Source organism: Muntiacus reevesi, chromosome 3 (assembly GCF_963930625.1).
Source record: "Muntiacus reevesi chromosome 3, mMunRee1.1, whole genome shotgun sequence".
Taxonomy (NCBI): Eukaryota; Metazoa; Chordata; class Mammalia; order Artiodactyla; family Cervidae; genus Muntiacus; species Muntiacus reevesi.
Genome location: NC_089251.1, coordinates 240715373 through 240729913, shown reverse-complemented (window position 1 = coordinate 240729913; position 14541 = coordinate 240715373). Strand labels below are relative to the sequence as shown.

The 14541-nt window shown below is 36.4% G+C and overlaps 1 pseudogene; it reads left to right on the top strand.

Moving 5' to 3' along the window:
• LOC136164235 (DNA primase small subunit-like) overlaps positions 1–14541 on the top strand; it is a 39733-nt pseudogene that overhangs the window by 524 nt on the left and 24668 nt on the right.

Genomic DNA, 14541 nt, shown 5'->3' with positions numbered 1-14541 from the left:
TATTTTTGCCTGGAGAATTCCATGGACAGAGAAGCCTGGTGGGCTATATACATAGACACATACATGAAAAATACATTAAACAATTGTATGTGGGAATTTTTTAAAATTTTATTAAGATATATTTTGAATATACACAAAGTATATAGAAGTATATATGTCATTTTTGTTATTTAAATAATTACTAATAGCTAATATAAGTATTTTTATCAATATTTTGTGACATGTTCTAAAGTAAATCACAATATCAATCCCTTTCCTGAAGAAAAGAACCTTAAGTTTTAACCTTTCTTTGAATCCCCACTTCTTATCCCAAACCATGTGAAGTATGCACACATTTGTTATTACTTTTAGAATCCTTTAAGTTTTTTTAATATGTTTTAAGATATTTTGCTCACCTCTGTTTGTAGAATACCACTCCTTCTGCCTGGGGTTATTTTTTGTGCCTGTATACAGTTTAATCTTATCCATGACAGTCTGTGGGGAGATTAAAAGACAAACATTTCAGAAACGTATTCATTTTATTTATGCTTCTGAAAGACAATAGAAAATTCTGACCTATTGTTCCAAAAAATATAAATCATATTGGAATCTTCTTGATGTGAGGTGAAAAGGATAGTTCTGATTAAAAACTTTTTCACTACACATACGTTTCGAATGTATTTTGGTTTTGACATTCAGTTAAATCTGAAATATTAACAATAAGTCTAATTAATCAATCAATATTATCTAAAAAGCTAACCACACATTCTTACTTCCCATACTTTTCTAAATATTCCATGATGTTAACAAGCATAAAAGTTTACATTGAAAAAGGTAATAAAAATAAAATGTAGAGAATTCTTATCATGGAAATTAAAGGGCAAGAACAATAGCACAGGAAATTTACTTTCAATCCCATAGAAAAATTTCTTTGTCTTAAGACTAGTTTTAACTTGATCAGTGGGAAGACATGAATCTACCTAACACCCTATGTTATAAATATTCTGAATGCTTAGCTTCTCTTAGCAGTGAAGGGAAATAATTCACAGCATGTTTCCTGGATAAACAGAAATGCCTTAGATCCTAGTGATTTACATTACAGCTTCTTTTTCATTTAAAGGTGATTCTAAGTTTAAAGGATACTGCCAATTTGTTTCCTTTTTAAGAGAGGTCTTATTTTATTCTGTCTTAGTGGTGGGCTGTTTGGATTATTGTGTCTGTGTAAAATACCTTAAAAATAGTTTGGACAAAGAAATCCAAGTTCAAAGATACTTTCCCTCAGCACTATGAATATACTATTCCATTGTCTTCTGATATACACTATTAGTGACATAAAACTTACCTTTGTTTGCAAAATAATGTGTCTGCTTTTTAATATGCTGTCGAGGTTGGTCATAACTTTCCTTCCAATGAGTAAGCGTCTTTTAATTTCATGGCTGCAATCACCATCTGCAGTCATTTTGGAGCCCCCAAAAATAAAGTCCGCCACTGATTCCTCTGTTTCCCCATCTATTTGCCATGAAGTGACGGGACCAGATGCCATGATCTTAGTTTTCTGAATGTTGAGCTTTAAGCCAACTTTTTCATTCTCCTCTTTCACTTTCATCAAGAGGCTCTTTCGTTCTTCTTCACTTTCTGCCATAAGGGTGGTGTCATCTGCATAGCTGAGGTTATTGCTTTTTCTCCCAGCAATCTTGATTCCAGCTTCTGCTTCTTCCAGCCCAGTGTTTCTCATGATGTACTCTGCATATAAGTTAAATAAGCAGGGTGACAATATACAGCCTTGACGTACTCCTTTTCCTATTTGGAACCAGTCTGTTGTTCCATGTCCAGTTCTAACTGTTGCTTCCTGACCTGCATACAGGTTTCTCAAGAGGCAGGTCAGGTGGTCTGGTATTCTCTTCTCTTTCAGAATTTTCCAGTTTGTTGTGATTTACACAGTCAAAGGCTTAGGCATGGTCAATAAAGCAGAAATAGATGTTTTTCTTGAACTCTCTTGCTCTTTCGATGATCCAGCAGATGTTGGCAATTTGATATCTAGTTCCTCTGCCTGTTCTAAATCCAGCTTGCACATCTGGAAGTTCACAGCTCACAGAATGTTGAAGCCTGACTTAGAGAAGTTTGAGCATTACTTTACTAGCGTGTGAGACGAGTGCAATTGTACATAGTTTGAGCATTCTTCGGCATTGCCTTTCTTTGGGATTGGAATGAAAACTGACCTTTTCCAATCTTGTGGTCACTGCTGAGTTTTCCAACTTTGGTGGCATATTGATTGCAGCACTTCTATAGCATCATCTTTTAGGATTTGAAATAGCTCAACAGGAATTCCATCACCTCCACTAGCTTTCTTCACAGTGATGCTTCCTGAGGCCCAAGACAGAGAACCAGGAAGGGGAGAGATGCACAGAGAGAACAGAGGGTCCCCTGTAGTCTTTAGCAGGGGAAGGTGGGACACCGCCCCGCCCCCACACACCCCCACCTTAGCATGGGAGGGAAGGTCCCCAGAGCTCAGTTTGCTGGGACTGGGCCTGCACACACTGGCCTGGGTAGAGAATGTCTTCAATTCATGAGGCAGAGGGCAGAGTCCAGAGGTCTCTTTGAGGCAGACTGAGCTCCAGAATCAGTGCTCCTTAGCACGGCGCTGGAGCAGCAGCTGCGCGGCACTGGAGTGACTTTGAGGAGATACCCCATGCTCAAGGGCAAAGGAGAAGCCCCAGCAAGACGTTAGGAGGGGTGAATTCACGTTTAGAATCAACCCCCATTCCCGCCAGAGATGCTCAGGGGGCTCAAACAAACCTTGCATGCACCAGGACCCAGCGACCCCACAGAGACTGAGACAGAGCTGTGTTTAAGCATCTCCTGCGGAGGAACGGGTCAGCAGTGGACGGCCGCAGGGACAGGGGCTCTGGGTGCAGCAGACTTGGGCATGGCATAAGCCCTCTTGGCGGAGGTCGCCATTAACCCCACCACAGGGCTGCCAGAATTTACACAGACTGGGAAATAGGCTCTTGAAGGGCAGAAGCAGAAGCTTGTGTGCGCCAGGACCCAGGAGAAAGGAGCAGTGACCCCACAAGAGGCTGACCCGGACTTGCCCGTGAGTGTCCAGGAGTCTCCAGCGGAGGCATGGGTTGGTGGTGGCCTGCTGCAGAGTTGGGGGCACTGAGTGTGGCAATACATGCAAGGGACCTATTGAAGGAGGTCGCCATTATCTTCATTACCTCCACCATAGTTTGGCCCCAGGTAAATAACAGGGAGGGAACACAGCTCCACCCATCAACGGAAAATTGGATTAAAGATTTACTGAGCATGGCCCCACCCATCAAAACAAGACCCAGTTTCCCTCTCAGTCAGTCTCTCCCATCAGGAGGCTTCCATAAGCCTCTTACCTTTCTCCATCAGAGGGCAAACAGACAAAACCACAATCACAGAAACCAAGTACTTTAGTTCTTACACAAACCCACATTGATGTCCCAGCAAGTCCTCTTGACTCTACCTTCAAACTATATCTAAAAGAGGCTGATTTCCTTCACCTTTCTATCTGCTACTCTATGACAGAGATTATATGACCCAGATATATGATCCAGATTACTAAAACAGTCTTCAAATTGACCTTGTTTCACTTGACTTCTTTACAACACAACTTTCAAAACAATTATTTAAAAATAAGTCACATCACATCATTTCTCTGTTTAGAGTCCCCCAGTGATTTCCCATCTAATTCAGATATTCAGGTTAAAAACAAATGATTTACACTGATTTACACTTATAATCTACTATCTCCTCCTTGATAATTCCTCTCATACCAATCTTTTGTTGTTTCTTAATGCACCAGTTAACTTTCAGTGCAGGCCTTTGCCCTTCATTTTGCTTTTGGCTAGAAGGCTTCCTCTAACCCCAATATTCACATGGTTTACACCCTTTGTTTTTTGATATTTCCTCAAATGTCACTTTCTCAGTGAAGCCTTTTCATTGCAACCTTCTGATTCTGACACTTGAAAAGTGCCTTTTCCACTCCTCTTTAGCACTTTTCTCTGTCTAAAATACTACATAGTTTTCTCTGGTTTAACTTCTCCGCCTCTGTTAAATTGTAAACCACATAAAAGTTGGAGTTTTGGTTTGTTTTATTCATCTGTATCCCAACATCTACAATAGTGCTTGGCCAGTAAGTAAATAAAACACAAAATGCTCAATAAATATTTACTGTGTTAAGGTACTATTTTCAGAAGATTTCCTTTTGCAGATGAAAAATTTCTGGAACTAGATGCTGGTAATGACTATACAGACATTTTGAATATATTTAATGTGGCTTCCCAGGTGGCTCAGAGGTAAAGAATCTTCCTGCCAAGGCAAGAGATGAGGATTTAATCCCTGGGTCAAGAAGATTCCCCCAGAGAAGGAAATAGCAACCCACTCCAGTATTCTTGCCTGAGAAATCCCATGGACAGAGAAGCCTAGTGAGTTACAGTCCATGGGGTCACAAGGGTCAGACATGACGTAGCAACTAAACAACAACAATGCTATTGTATTGTACACTACAAAATGGTTAAAGCGATAAATTTTATATGTATTTTACCACAATAAACAAAATGTATATTGCAAAGAAGCCATGACTATCATACATAAATAAAATAACCATATTTCAACAATTTTATTCAACTCATTGATTAGTAAGAGAAAATAAACTGAAAAAGTTATAACTCAAGAAGTTACAATGGTTCAAAAAGCACTTCAGTTTATTTACATATATGCATTCACAAACATACATATACACAAATACATAGATACAATCAATAAAAAATTGTTAGCATAAGGTTTTTAGATGGGATGCAAAATTACTTAATACCCAACAAAATCCAAAATTCATAACCTATTAGGTTTTATGTTTCATTAACTGGAATTTATTTGCATTGCTGCAGAAAGAAAATCTACAAATTATCCTTTCTCTTATAGAGTTGAATATTATCCAAACTGCAAGGGCACTGGCAATAACCCAGGATCCTTTTAGAGTTCATACTCTTTAAAACATTTGTATTAAATAAATGCATTTTACCTAAAAAAAAAAAAAAAAAAACGTAAGGAAGGCTGATCAATTCTTCTGATTTGACATTTCTCCCATGTTAACCAGGGAAGGTTATATATCTAATCAGATTTGACAATAATTTTGAGCTAATTAAGAAATATGGAGCATATCAATCAACCTAAATTGTTTTAGCATCCTCCTTTCTGCAAAATACCAATTTATGATTTTCCAAGAGTTCTGCTGGTAATTTCGAAAATAATTTTAGTTGTGAAAAATACTGGGAAAATTTGATTTTATTTGCTTTAATTTAGGGTTGAAACTCAAAACTCAAAAATGAAGAGTTTATCAAAGAAGATTTATAAGTGGATTATACTGGATTATGACTGACAGGGAAACACTGTTACCTATTTAAATAAAGGAAAAATAAAATATTTACTGTCATAGAAGAGAGGGACATAATTTTAAGGAAACAGCACATTCACAATCAAAAAAATATTTTTTTTTTAATAGTTGAGGACATGATATAGTCAACCTAAAAACAAACAATTATATTAGAAAAGTACAGAGCCTCTGCTAACGTACACATAGTATAGAAGATAGAGAGTAACTGTACTATTCCATGTTAAGACTCAATAACAAAGTTACATTTTAACTGAGAGAAATCATTAACATAATATTTATATTAATACAATAATTAACAGTAAAGGCTTAAAAATCTTTTAAAAAGACAAGAAGTTATCTTTCTCTGTCATTATTTTTCCTAGTTTAATTTCACCCACCTATGTTAACTGTAATTTTTCACCAAACTAATAACTTCTCTTTATAGAAAATACTGAGAGGCAGAAAAATGAAAACTGTCATTTACAATATGTTAGCAGACAAGCTAACATACCGGTAACTTATAAGTACATATAACACAAACTTTCTATAGACACATTTTCTTAAAGTAGCAAAATTGCTGAACACTGATAAACATTATTCAACAGTACTGTCATATCATAATATATAAGATTAAGAAGCAAAAGGACAGAATCTTAAATTTACCTTTTATATGTAGTTCATATTTCAGTATTGAGTCTTAAGTGGTTCTTTTCCTGATAAGGAAAAAATACCTGTTAATTAATTTTTAAAAAATTAGATAAAGATCTTAAATAACAAAAGAACTCAGCAATTGTTTTCAAGCTAAGAAATGCAAAACAATAATCACTGTAATATAAAAGCCTCAATCAGTACTGTTATTCAACTTAGTTGAATACAAATTTACACTTTTCATAAGCTTAAACATCATGTAGAAATGTCAGCTTGTTTGATCAGCAAGTAGTAGAAGTAGTGCAGATTCATTTACTAGTTACTTTCTGAGGAAACAAATTTTATGAAAAATAATTTGAACCTTTGTATTATAGTTAACACTGATAAATCATAGAAAATAGATGTAGTTTTTTCCTTAAATCAAAATTATAAATCAGTGTGATTTGCTAAATATTCATTTTCATTGTGTGACTTAGACTCTTTAAATGTTTCTAAATTAACAATACCTGAAAGAAGGAGTACTATTTTTCCAGGAGAGAGGAACAGATGATTTAAAGTATGAGAAGACAAGTTTATTTTCTATGAATTTAAAAACACATAGTGAATGTAAGTATTTATTTGTTCTTGAAAAATCTATCAGACTAGAGCTCTATTAACTGAAGAGACATTCTAATGTAACCTATTTACATCTGGCAGAGATAAGAAAACACTTCACACTTGTCAAAGATATGTAAATATTTTTCTGAATTATAGACACACAAACATAAACACAGTTATAAAGAGAACCTACAGCTTCAGTTCTGTAACTTCAGTTGTAGATCAAAAATAAAAAGAAGCACAAAACTCACCAGTTCAGAATTAAGGAGTTGTTCTCCTTCCCAAAAGGCACAAAATTTTAAGTGTTTTAAGCTCACAAATAGACAAAGAAACAAACAAAGACTAACAAACCAAGTTCTCTGCTATATATCACCCAAGTGAGGACAGATCATCATCCATAGAACAGGCATTTCACCAAAGAGTCAAATTTCTATCTATTGCTACCCCAAACAGGAAAAGGAGTACGTCAAGGCTGTATATTGTCACCCTGCTTATTTAACTTATATGCAGAGTACATCATGAGAAGTGCTGGGCTGGCTGGATGAAGCACAAGCTGGAATCAAGATTGCTGGGAGAAATATCAATAGCCTCAGATATGCAGATGACACCACCCTTATGGCAGAAAGTGAAGAAGAAATAAAGATCCTCTTGACTAAAGTGAAAGAGGAAAGTGAAAAAGTCGGCTTAAAGCTCAACATTCAGAAAACTAAGATCATGACATCTGGTCCCATCATTTCATGGCAAATAGATGAGGAAAGCATGGCAACAATGGCTGACACTATTTTTGGGGGTCCAAAGTCACTGCAGATGGTGACTGCAGCCATGAAATTAAAAGACGCTTACTCCTTGAAAGGAAAGTTATAAACAACCTACATAGCATATTAAACAGCAGAGACATTACTTTGTCAACAAAGGTCCGTCTAGTCAAAGCTCTGGTTTTTCCAGTAGTCATGTATGGATGTGAGAGTTGGACTATAAAGAAAGCTGAGCACCAAAGAATTGATGCTTTTGAACTGTGGTGTTGGGGAAGACTCTTTAGAGTTCCTTGGACTGCAAGGAGATCCAACCAGTCCATCCTAAAGGAGATCAGTCCTGGGTGTTCATTGGAAGGACTGATGCTGAGTCTGAAACTCTAATACTTTGGCCACCTCATGCGAAGAGTTGACTCACTGGAAAAGACCCTGATGCTGGGAGGGACTGGAGGCAGGAGGAGAAGGGGACAACAGAGGATGAGATGGTTGGATGGCATCACCGACTCGATGGACACGAGTTTGGGTAGACTGCAGGAGTTGGTCATGGACAGGCAGGCCTTGTGTGCTGCGGTTCATGGGGTCGCAAAGAGTCAGACACAACTGAGCGACTGAACTGAAAACTGAAATGGAGAAGCAATTAACAACTGTATATGAACTAAAGATAAACACAGCTGAAAAGAAACAAGAGAGAGAAAGAAAGAGACAAGTCAAAATAGTTAAAATTCATTGCCACTTGGGATTTACTCTAGCAGCCAAGAAGACATGGTTGAATTTAAGTAGCCATGAGGTACATGAGTTCTACAATTCGGTTTACTTAGTACTGCCATGAGTCTACTTGGGCATCTCAATGATCTCCAAACAAACCATAATTTTCAAAAGTTGGAAAATGTGATTCTTACAATACAATATAAAGCAAACACATCAGAGATTTGAAAAATTAGTTAATAAAGAAGCCAATAAATTTCATGACTGGTTCACAGATCCTTTAAGAAGCTAGGTATACACAAGTATTTAAACAAAGAAATGTTAGAAAAAGATTTCTGCGTTACACATGAAACTTCTTAGATCCAATCTTCAGCCTTATCTATTCTACTGACAGACATAATTTGTTTCTCTCCCAGACAAAAGTCTGTAAGTTAAACTCTTCTCCCTTCAGAATTGAAAACAGCCTAGTCAAGTCCAGCAATACACTGAAAGAACACCAACACTCTTTGTTGACTACTTTGAGTTTGAAATAATTTTCTGGCAGTTATATATAACCAATCTCTGGATTTTATTAGGCTTCTACTTACTTACAGGAGCCCCAGCTATCTGTGTCTAACTTCTGGCTTGTCATTCACATAGTTTTAGCTCCTGTTTAGCACATGTGAGGTGAACTTGATAACCTACAGAAATGGAGCCCTATTTGGCACTGTGAATCCCAAGACCTTATATAGAAGAAAACAGTCCCACAAGAGTTAAAGTATATTTGACACTCCATGATAGTTAAACAGAGTCACGTCTTTTATAGTATGGTCAATTTATCAAATCATAAAAAAATTTGGTTCCAAAGCCAATTAGGTTTGTATTTGGGAAAGCCTGAAGAGTTTGTCTGGTTTAGCACATGGTCTTTTTCATCATTTGGATAATGACAAAACAAAATGAATGTGCTAAAAAATAGCTTCACAGGACAGATTAAAATGAAAGTTAGGAGTTCTGTTACAATCAGGTTGTAAAATTTCATTTCTATAGTAGCATTTTCCTACAGTAATCTAACTTCAGGGCTTTTGCTTAAATGACTATAGCTGCCACAAGATCTCAATGAAGCTTTATGCAAGGACTAGATAAAGTGAAAGAAATTATTCCAGATGATTAGAGTTTTCAAACAGTCCATTCTCAGCATATGAAATTCTTTATCACCATATCATTTATATTGATATTATCACTTCTTTACATATTAATAATTTAGTTCAATTTATTAGTCACTAATTACTTATATTAATATTTTCAAGCCTACATTTTATTCTAACACTAGCAAATATTGAACATTATAATGTTTAAAGACCTCTTTGTATTCTGTGTAATGAATTTATTCAATTTCCTCTTATCCTTGGTCTTAATGCGAACATCACTGGAAGTTCTGATGTTTTTACCTTGTTCTCAAAACAGTGGAATTCTATGGGTGTGTCCAACACCCTGATTGCCACCTAATCTGCAATACTTTTTTCACTTTCCAGTTAATAGGCTCTTGCTCTACTTGGTGAATAAATGGAAAATACAATGGTCAGACCCCAACTGTATCACTCCTTTTGGACAGACTCCCATACTTTGAAGCTTTCCCTATCTCAATCACTTCTTCAAAGAACATATTTTTCAGAGGCTATGATAACAATTGCTAATATGTTTATTCATTGTCTTTAAAAAAAAACATTTAAATAAAGGCCTCTTTTAGCTCAACTAATAAATCTTTCATAGAAATTCAGGCTTATTAGCTTCAGAGCTGCTGTAACAAATTACCACTAATGGTGGCATACAATACAAATTGATTCTCACAATTCTGAAGAGTAGAAGGTGTCAGCAGAACCATCTCTGAGGTTCTAAGGAAGATATTTCATGCTTTTATTTTGCTTTTGGTGTTGTCAGCAATTCTTGGTGTTCTTTGGCTTACTGATGTATCATTCTAAGCTCTGCTTCCATCATCACATGTCATTTTCCTGAGTGTCTTCTGTCTTTTCTCCCTTCTTACAAGGATACCAATTGAAAACAATTAGGGCCCACCCTAATTCAGTGTGACCTTATCCTAATGATTATATTTGCAATGATCCTAATTTAAAATAAGATCAACCTCACAGTTACTAGGGATAGGACTTTGACACATATTCTTCAGGGGGATGTGATTCAACCCACAATCTTCCAATTATTCCCCAATGATTACAGAGGCTCTAGTGAAAAACAATGGCAAGCATGCAGTTTAAATCATCCATCAACTATACTTCTCATGTTGTAAAGTGATTATTTTTCACATCCTTTTTGTTTGAATGTAGACATGCTTGGCTTTTCCTCTCAATGTTAAAACATAATGGTGAAGGAAAACTACAGGAGCCATGCTGGCTTGCCTCATGCATCATCTGCAAAATTGGCAGCTCAAGTCTGACTCCAAAATTTTTCTTTTATTGTTAGTACTAGAAGCAGAATAAACATGGCTTGATTTGAAGTCCGTATGCTCTGGTTGTGACATTAGAGCATTAGAAAAAATACTGCTGGGAAGCATAAACTAAGAAAATTTAATATGGAAATCATTGATGCAGTCTTAGGAAAGGCACTTTTTCAAACAAAAGATGCATTTTATTGTGCTTTTAACACTCACTACATTTTCAGTATTTTCCATATACATATTAAAAATAACTTAAAGAGTGATTTATATGCAAATATATGGGTATCAATTATCACATGACTGTAAAGCTATTAGATACTGCTTTAAAGGATATAGGAAAAACTGATTTGAGCCTAATTCACATTTTTTATATTTTAATAAGAGCTTAATTTTACTTTTGCTTTATAAGAAAATAATTTACTAAGCATATTTAACTTGTGACGAAATTACCCTCATGTGACAAATTGTATACATATTCCAAGTAGCCTGGAAATATTTACATATGAATAATTGATACACTAATTATAAATTATTCTTCAGCTGTCAGTTTAGTCAAGTTTTCTAAGTTCAGTGTACTTCAAGGCTGAATATAGCATGGTTGAGGGTGTTATAAAAAGACATTTCTATATAAGAAAAAGCTTTTTAGTCCATAATTTTACTTATTCAAACAAACCTGTCCTTGGAGAAGGGAACAGCAACCCACTCCAGTATTCTTTCCTGGAGAATTCTACGGACAGAGGAGCCTGGTAGGTGCTACAGTCCAAGGGGTCGCAAGGAGTCAGACACAACTGAGCGACTAATACCTCACTTAACTTCACTTTATAAGATGAAGCAATTTAGAATATAATGTTTCTTTTACTAGATGTTATTCCTGATTGCTAATTTTTTTACATTCTGAGATACGAAATAAAATTTGAGTGGGTAGATATTAAGATTGATTGTTTCTGCAAATGACTGGAAAGATGGTGCCTAGAACACCAAGGGGTTTTCTTTGTACAGTGTGGAACCAAATTTGGCTTTATTTCTTATTATGAAAACAATCATAATCATAAAGTAATGGTACCAGACTGTATTCTTTTAGTACAGTGTGAGTACTAAAGATGTACATGTCTAACATCACTCAACAGGATTTAGAGACAGAGGAGTCTCACAGAATCTATTACAAAAATGGACAGAGGAAATATCTTAAGCCATTCTGATTTTGTAACATGAGTCCTCACAGAGTCAAGCAGCTTGTGATGGTTATAGAGAATTCAGTCACAAAATGCTGGGAGGGAAACTGAGTTTGTGGTTCAGGTATTTGAGAGAGAAGCAGAGCAGATCACAGACCTGAGGCTCAGACAAATTCCACTGAACTCCTGGTTGCTATTTCACTTGACTCTTGCCTATTTCCTCAGTTGTGCTTTCAGTATTGTCAAGCCTCAAGATCCACATTGGGTTTAAAAGACTTCAGACAATTTGAGACGATACCAACAACCATCACCGTTTTAGATTGGTCATGTGTCAGCATGTCATTTTATGTCCATCTCACATGATTAAATGAAGTTCATTTTAATATGATTATGTCACAGATTACTCAGATTCCTCATTTTACATTAAAAAGTTGATTAAATGTTTATTACCTGTATTTCAGACTTAGCATTTCTGGTTGAGTGACGTTCTCCTTTAGACCAGGTTTGATTAATGAGGAGTTTTAACTTATCATTATCTCTTACAGAAAGATCACAGCTACCACCGTGCTGATTTAAGAGATATTTCTGTGGCTCCTAATGATCTTTCTGAGTTATAAAAACAGCTCTTTTGAAAGACTGACCTATTATATAAATTGAAGGAAAATGCTCAATATTTTTGGTATGTTTTTACTGACATTTGAATATTAAGTGATTGTTCCTTTAGAGATTATATCACAATAGAGATTACAAAGATTGTGGCATGAGATGACTGCTTCTGAAAACTCTAGACACCTAGAGTACCTAGGGAAAATGGGAAGTGAAAGCTTTTGAAAACCAGGCTCAGAACATAAGAAAAAAAAGACTTAGAGAAAATATATGTGAAAGTCTCAAAAGGTTCCTTATCTTCTATAGCCACAAAACAGACACAACTGAATCTGACTGCAAAGGTAACAAAGCTACAGTGCCAATTAAATGTAGAACTTAGTCATGTCTCTTTCCTAACTTACAAGCATGGTATGGACAACACTGGAGCCTAAGATACAGGGTCACTTTGGTAAAAACATATGTAAGACCCAGAAATTTGATTTACTAAATCATTCCAATCTTCCTTACTTATCGAAGCAGCTAATCCACATCTGAGTGAACTAGCTTTACTGTTCACCAAAAATTTTACATCAGGCAGTTGCCCCAAGGATGCCTAATTCTTGCAGAGACTCAACCTCATCATCTCTTACTGTCTCCAAGTTCATAGCAAGGTATTTTATCCTATCATAGCCCAAATGGAGAAGTTAAATATCTTCTCTGGGAAAACACAGTCTTTGCCCAAAAGAACTGTAGAAACTTGCTAACAGAAGTATTAGCAAGTAAAGATGCTTGGGGAAATCGAAATACCAGGTTTTCCAGGAATTATAGGAAGTTGGCTCTTAACTGAAGCTAATACTTAAAACTCCACTATGAATCACTCGTCAGGATTAGTGGCATTGGCTGCTGCTGCTGCTAAGTCGCATCTATGTGACCCCACAGACAGCAGCCCACCAGGCTCCTCTGTCCCTAAGATTCTCCAGATGAGAGTACTGGAGTGGGTTGCCATTGCCTTCTCTGAGTGGCATTGGAGGTCAGTGAAAAGATGATGATGCCGCCAGTCAGGATGGGTGCTATCCAAAAGTCTACAAACAATAAATGCTGGACAGGGTGTGGAGAAAAGGGAACCCTCTTACACTGTTGGTGGGAATGCAAACTAGTACAGCCACTATGGAGAACAGTGTGGAGATTTCTTAAAAAACTGGAAATAGAACTGCCATAGGACCCAGCAATTCCACTTCTGGGCATACACACCGAGGAAACCAGATCTGAAAGAGACACGTGCACCCCAATGTTCATCGCAGCACTGTTTAAAATAGCCAGGACATGGAAGCAACCTAGATGCCCATCAGCAGATGAATGGATAAGGAAGCTGTGGTACATATACACCATGGAATATTACTCAGCCATAAAAAGAATTCATTTGAATCAGTTCTAATGAGATGGATGAAATTGAAGCCCATTATACAGAGTGAAGTAAGCCAGAAAGATAAAGAACATTACAGCATACTAACAGATATATATGGAATTTAGAAAGATGGTAATGATAACCCTATATGCAAAACAAAAAGAGACACAGATGTACAGAACAGACTTTTGGACTCTGTGGGAGAAGGTGAGGGTGGGGTGTTTCGAAAGAACAGCATCGAAACATGTATATTATCTATAGTGAAACAGATCACCAGCCCAGGTTGGATGCATGAGACAAGTGCTCGGGGCTGGTGCACTGGGAAGACCCAGAGGAATCAGGTGGAGAGGGCGGTGGGAGGGGGGATCAGGATGGGGGATACAGGTAACTCCATGGCTGATTCATGTCAATGTATGACAAAACCCACTTCAATATTGTAAAGTAATTAGCCTCCAACTAATAAAAATAAATGAAAAAAAATTTTTTTAATTTTAAAAAATTAAAAAAAAAAAAAAGATGATGATGTAGGCTGAATTATCTCACAAGGCATCCAGTGAAATCACAGTCATCTACTGTGGTACCTTCCTTAGTCTTAGATATATACTTGGTAACTGAAAGAATTCCTAGGTTTATTCTGTGAAGTGTGGGTCATTACAGTAGCAGTGTCAAAAAGAAGCCATCATATCATACCTATGTCTAGATAGTAACTTAAAAGCAACAAACTATTCCAGGAGATTGGCAGAAATCAATGTTACTATCAAATACCTGAAAAGTTTAGTGGTGATGATTCCTATTGCATCCCCACTAATTTACCTTTTGGTTGATACAAAAGCCAGATAGGCCTTGCAAAATGAATGACTATATATTAT